The sequence below is a fragment of the Eumetopias jubatus genome, unplaced genomic scaffold (genome assembly GCF_037043125.1).
Source record: "Eumetopias jubatus isolate StellerSeaLion01/CBP00866 unplaced genomic scaffold, mEumJub1_p1.0 scaffold_13, whole genome shotgun sequence".
In the NCBI taxonomy this organism is placed as follows: Eukaryota; Metazoa; Chordata; class Mammalia; order Carnivora; family Otariidae; genus Eumetopias; species Eumetopias jubatus.
In genome coordinates, this window is record NW_028274819.1 from 113,706,238 (window position 1) to 113,713,620 (window position 7,383).

Genomic DNA, 7,383 nt, shown 5'->3' on the forward strand with positions numbered 1-7,383 from the left:
ATCAGAAAACAAAAAGAAATCAAAGGCATCCAAATCGGCAAAGAGGAAGTCAAACTCTCACTCTTTGCAGATGATATGATACTGTATGTGGAAAACCCAAAAGACTCCACCCCAAAACTGCTAGAACTCATACAGGAATTCAGTAAAGTAGCAGGATATAAAATCAATGCACAGAAATCAGTGGCATTCCTATACACCAACAACAAGACAGAAGAGGGACAAATCAAGGAGTCTATCCCATTTACAATTGCACCCAAAACCATTAGATACCTAGGAATAAATCTAACCAAAGAGGCAAAGGATCTGTACTCAGAAAACTATAAAATACTCATGAAAGAAATTGAAGAAGACACAAAGAAATGGAAAAACGTTCCATGCTCATGGATTGGGAGAATCAACATTGTGAAGATGTCAATGCTACCTAGAGCAATCTACACATTCAATGCAATCCCCATCAAAATACCATCCACTTTTTTCAAAGAAATGGAACAAATAATCCTAAAATTTGTATGGAACCAGAAGAGACCCCGAATAGCCAGAGGAATACTGAAAAAGAAAAGCAAAGCTGGCGGCATCACAATTCCGGACTTCCAGCTCTATTACAAAGCTGTCATCATCAAGACAGTATGGTACTGGCACAAAAACAGACACTTCGATCAATGGAACAGAATCGAGAGCCCAGAAATGGACCCTCAACTCTATGGTCAACTTATCTTTGACAAAGCAGGAAAGAATGTCCAATGGCAAAAAGACCATCTCTTCAACAAATGGTGTTGGGAAAATTGGACAGCCACATGCAGAAGAATGAAACTGGACCATTTCCTTACACCACACACAAAAATAGACTCCAAATGGTTGAAAGACCTAAACGTGAGATAGGAGTCCATCAAAATCCTAAAGGAGAACACAGGTAGCAACCTTTTCGACCTTAGCCACAGCAACTTCTTCCTAGAAACATCGCCAAAGGCACGGGAAGCCAGGGCAAAAATGAACTATTGGGATTTCATCAAGATAAAAAGCTTTTGCACAGCAAAAGAAACAGTCCACAAAACCAAAAGACAACCGACAGAATGGGAGAAAATATTTGCAAATGACATATCAGATAAAGGGCTAGTATCCAAAATCTATAAAGAACTTATCAAACTCAACACCCAAAGAACAAATAATCCAATCAAGAAATGGGCAGAAGACATGAACAGACATTTCTCCAAAGAAGACATCCAAATGGCCAACAGGCACATGAAAAAGTGCTCAACATCGCTCGGCATCAGGGAAATCCAAATCAAAACCTCAATGAGATACCACCTCACACCCGTCAGAATGGCTAAAATTAACAAGTCAGGGAATGACAGATGTTGGTGGGGATGTGGAGAAAGGGGAACCCTCCTACACTGTTGGTGGGAATGCAAGCTGGTGCAACCACTCTGGAAAACAGTATGGAGGTTCCTCAAACAGTTGAAATTAGAGCTACCGTTCGATCCAGCAATTGCACTACTGGGTATTTACCACAAAGATACAAATGTAGGGACCCGAAGGGGTACGTGTACCCCAATGTTTATAGCAGCAATGTGCACCATAGCCAAACTGTGGAAAGAGCCAAGATGCCCATCGACAGATGAATGGATAAAGAAGAGGTGGTATATATACACAATGGAATATTATGCAGCCATCAAAAGGAATGAGATCTTGCCATTTGCAACGACGTGGATGGAACTGGAGGGTGTTATGCTGAGTGAAATAAGTCAATCAGAGAAAGACATGTATCACATGACCTCACTGATATGAGGAATTCTTAATCTCAGGAAAGAAACTGAGTGTTACTGGAGTGGTTGAGGGTGGGAGGGATGGGGTGGCTGGGTGATAGACATTGGGGAGGGTATGTGCTATGGTGAGCGCTGTGAATTGTGCAAGACTGTTGAATCACAGTTCTGTACTTCTGAAACAAATAACGCAACATATTTTAAGAAAAAAGAAAAAGAAGAAGATAACAGGAGAGGAAGAAAAGGGGAGTATGTCAGAGGGGGAGACGAACCATGAGAGATGATGGACTCTGAAAAACAAACTGAGGGTTCTAGAGGGGAGGGGGGTAGGGGGATGGGTTAGCCTGGTGATGGGTATTGAGGAGGGCACGTTCTGCATGGAGCACTGGGTGTTATGAACAAACAATGAATCATGGAACACTGCACCAAAAACTAATGATGTAATATATGGTCATTAACATAACAATAAAAAAAGATTAAAAAAAAAAGACTAGAAAAGATAAATGAAACTAAGAGTTTCATTTTTGTGTGTTTTTTTTTTTTTAAGATAAATGAAATTGAAAAAACCTTAACTAGATAAAGAAAATAGAAAAAAAGACAGATGGGGTGCCTGGCTGGCTCAGTCAGTGGAGCGTGGGACTCTTGATCTCAAGGTTGTGAGTTCAAGCCCCCCGTTTGGTGTAGAGATTACTTAAAAATAAAATCTTAAAAGAGAAGGGGAAAAAAAGACAGAGGACTCATATAAATAAATTATAAATGAAAGAGGAGACATTATAATTAATACCCCAAAATACAAAGGATCATAAAAGGCTACTATGAACAATTATATGCCAACAATTGGACAACCTAGAAGAAATGAGTAAATTCCTGAAAATATACAATGTAATAAATCTGAATCATGAATAAATAGAAATTCTGAACAGGTCACTAATGAGTAAGGAGATTGAATCAATAATCAAAACCTCCCAAAAAAGAAAAGCCCAGGATTAGATGATTTCACTGGTGAATTCTACCAAACATTTAAGGAAGAATTAATTCTAATTTTTCTCAAATTCTTCCAAAAAAATTGAAGAGGAATACTCTCAGACTTTTATGAAGCCAGATTATCCTAATACCAAAACCAGATAAGGACACTACCAAAAAAAAAAAAAAATCAGGTCAATATCTCTGATGAATATGGATCCAAAAATTCTCAAAAATACTAACAAACTGGTACCTCCCAGAAAGGAGCTTACATACTTGTCTGAAGCCCCAATTTTTCGAACTCTCACCGAGGAGACACCTCCAGATCTGGTCTGATTGTGGTTCCATAGGACTGTATATATTTGCATATTTTAAACATTGCTGCCTGGGCATCTGACTTCCAATCAGCCTGAGATTGTGCTGACTGAGATCACTGCCTTTGAAGCATGGGCAGGTCTTGGTACACCGTCAGCAATGGGGCCTTTGAAGAATAAATCAGATGACCTAGATAATCACAGTTTCTTCAACAAATGGTGTTGGGAAAATACAACAGCCACATGCAAAAGAATAAAATTAGACGACTTACACCATGCATGAAAATTAACTCATAATGGATTGAAGACTTGAATGTAGTGTATACAAATACTGAATTATTATGTTGTACACCTGAAACTAATATAATGTTATCTGCCAATTTTACCTCTGTAAAATAAATAGTTAAATACTCAGGAATAAATTTAACCAAAGAGGTGAAAGATCTGCATAATGAAAACTATAAAACTGATGAAAAAATTGAAGTCACAAATAAAGGGAAAGCTATTCTCTGCTCATGGAAGAATTAATATTGTTAAAATGTCTGTACTACCCAAAGCAATCTACATACAGGTAAATGTATCCCTATCAAAATTTCAATTACATTTTTCACAGACAGAGCAAAAACGATCCTCAAATTCATATGGAACCACAAAAGACCTCAAAGAGCCAAAGCAATCCCAAGAAAGAACAACAACACTGGGAGAACCACATTTTCTGATCCCTTGCTATATTACAAAACAGCACGGTACTGGCATAACAGACACTTCATCAATGGGAATGGAATAGAGAGCCCAGAAAGAAGCCCATGTGTGTGCATTTAGCAGAGGAAAGGGTGGTTTCTTTAGTAAGTGGGGTGGGAAAACTGGATATCCACCTGCAAGAGAATAAAATTGGGCCCCTATCTTACACCACTCACTAAAATTAACTCAACATGGATTAAAGATTTAAATGTAAGACGTGAAACTGTGAAACTCCTAGAGAAAGCAGATGGAAGAAGTTCCTTGACATAGGTTTTAGCAGTGACATTTTGGACATGACTCCAAAAGCACAAGCAAGAAACCTAAAAAGCTTCTGCACAGCAAAGAAACAATAAAGTGAAAGGAAATCTATGGAACACAAGAAAATATCTACAAACCCTATGTCCAACAAGGGGTTCATACCTGAAATATATTAGGAACTCCTTAACTCAATAGCAAAAAAAAAAAAGTATTTTGATGAAAAATGAACAAAAGACTTGAATAGAGTTTTTTTTCTCCCAAGTAAGACTTATAGATGGCCAACAGACACATGAAAAGATGCTCAACATCACTGATCATCAGGGAAATGCAAATAAAAACCACAGTGAGATACCACCTCACACATGCCAGGATGCATATTATTAAAAAGACAAGCGCTAAGAAGAATTGGTGAGTATACAGACAAAAGAAAACCCTTGTGCCCTGTTGGTGGGAATGTAAATTGCTACATTCATTATGGAAAATGGTATGGAGTTTCTTCAAAAAACTAAAAATAGAACTATCATATGACTCAGCAGTTCCATTCTGTGAATATGTCTAAAGGAAATAAAATCACTATTTCAGAGTTAACTTCCCCCCACCATGTTCACTGCAGCTTTCTTCATAATAGTCAAGACATGGAAACAACCTGCGTCCACTGAAGAATAAATAAATGAAGATGAGATATACCGCATTTTCTTCATTTATTTTGTTGTTATACACACGCGCACGCGCACACACAAAGGAAAGAAGGAAAGAGAGAAAGAAGGAAATCTTGCCATTTGTGACAACTTGCACGGACCCTGAGTGAAATAAGTCAGATAGAGAAAGACAAACACTGTACGATCTCATTTTTATATAGAATCTAAAAAAAGCCAAATACAGGGAAGCCTGAGTGGCTCAGTTGGTTAAGCGTCTGCCTTCGGCTCAGGTCATGATCCCAGGGTCCTGGGATCGAGTCCCACATCTGGCTCCCTGCTCGGCGGGGAGTCTGCTTCTCCCTCTCCCACTCCCCCTGCTCGTGCTCGCTCGCTCTCTGTCTGACAAATAAGTACATGGAACTTTAAAAAAATAATAAAATTTAAAGAATTTTAAAAGCCAAATACACAGAAACAGAGCATAGAGTTGTGGTTGCCAGGGAGGGAGGGGTGGGGGAAATGGGGCTATGTTGATCAGACAGTACAAACTTTGGGTTATTAGATGAAAACGTCCTGGGATTGGAGTTACAAGCCTGGTGACTATAGTTAGCAATACTGTATTGTACACTTGGAAGCTGCTACAAGAGTAGAGCTTAAACGTTCTCAAGCTAACAATAACAACAAGTGGGGAAAGGATGTGCTAACAACCCTACTTTGGTAAACACTTTGCAACATGTATGTGTATCCAATCATCATATTGTACAACTTAAACTTACACGATGTTATATACCAGTTATATCTTAATAAGCCTGGAGAAAAATAATAACTTTACTGCTGAATTGTATTCTATTGAACATTCCCTTCTTCACATTCCTTCCTTGTCTCTGTGAGACCAGTTCCTCTAAGTTTTTCTTTCTTCTTAAGTAGAGAAAGAATACATTTATTATTCTGATGGGAAGGTACAAGAAGAGGCGAGCAAGGCCAAACACAGGAAATAATGCACAATCTTTCTCATAAAGAAAGGAGCTGGAAGGCAGGTCAAAGCATCTCCAGTAACCTCCTGGGGCAAAGCTGTCTTGTTCAAACCCAATGGATGCTATAGCAGTATGAAAGTCCTGGGGAAATGCCACATTTTTCTTGAAAAGCAGAGGGAATCTAATAGATCCTATAGTTTCCAGTAGAGAGGATGTTGTCTGCCCCCACCCACAGGCTGAGCCACAAAAGATGCAAGCTGTCCTTGTCCTCATAATGCTTTGGAGCTGAGCTGGGTTTGGCGTCATCCTCATCAGAGGTTGATAAAGAGCATGTATAGTTTCATACCAAAGGGTAAAATATTGGAAGGAATTGGATTCTCTGGTGTGAGCTTCCGTGCCACTAACAATTGGCCGCTCCCATGGAGGGCCGTCGGCCCCAGGTTTGGGTCCCAGAGCTCCTCTCCCACGTAGGTCCTTGGACTCCGTCAGGCATCTGGTACTGTAGCTAAGCCAGCTGGCTGCGACTTACATTCTTTTCCCATTCTTGCCCAGCTCTGTTTCTTTGTACTCGGTCCTATTTTGAGTATTCTGTGGTTCATCTCAGAAAGAGATTATCCAGGGCACGTCTCTGATGTCTGGTTACCGTGCCTGTCTCCGCTCTGCCCTCCCAAAATAAATCCTTGGCTCTGTTTCTCAAACCTTGAGGCTTTGTCACTTGATGTGAAGCTTGGTGGTCACCCTCCCCTAGGAGCAAGCATTTCTACCCCTGTGGTGCCTCCTCACTCCTGCTGGCTCTCCCCCTCTCGTGAGTCTCCCGTGCTGGACGGGATGAGAGACTGTGGATGGGAGTGTGCAGCTGAAAGACTCAAAGCATGCCATTAGAGGACAGGTCTCCTGGGGCTGAATACTTGCTCCACAACTACCCAGTTCATCAGTATTAGTAAGCTTCTACCCCCACTGTTCCCAATGTGCCAGACCACAGAGGAGACAGACCCAGACTATGAAGAGTCTATGAGCTCATTGAATAGATGGATAAACAGGAGAGTGAAAAGAAATTAGACCTTAGTTCCAGGCTGGACTCTGACCCTAACTGTGTGACCTGAGGTGCTTTTCTTTCCTGTCGCACAAGCATGTAAAAACCTATGTGGAATATTGTGAAGGCTGAATAAGAAGATGAAGAGAAATCATGTGGTGCCTGACAGACACAGTGTAAAACTCCCACTGTCAGGAAGGGTTCAGCTACGTAAAGAAACTATGTTGAGTTTTTCCACCAGGGAATGTGATGCTCACCATTAGCTCCCCGGGTGGGGGAACTGGAAGGGCCCCGGGGGGGCGGGCAGCCTGGAGATTAGCAGCAGGAGGAGGCCCCTATGGTCCTTACACTGGAGGCAAGATGGAAGAGTGTGTGTTGAAATCAGAGTCGCCCAGCGACTGATGGAACCGCAGGGACACAGAGCAGAGCTAGAGCCACAGAGGGGTTGCTCACTGCTGGACCAGGGGCCCTTGCTACAGAGAAAGGGGAGGAAACACGCTTTCTCCTCTCCTCCTGTACCCCCAGTCTTCAAGGAGCACTGAATCCGTTAGCTGAATCCCGCTGGAAGCTGGCTTACTTTGGAGCTTGGGAAATGCGTCAGGAAAGACTCACCCCTCGTTTCCCACCAGGCGCTGAGCTGCTCCGGGGCAGGACGCGGGACGGAGCAGGTGTCTGGTGCGGGGTGGGGGCCGAGTGTGTGTTTGC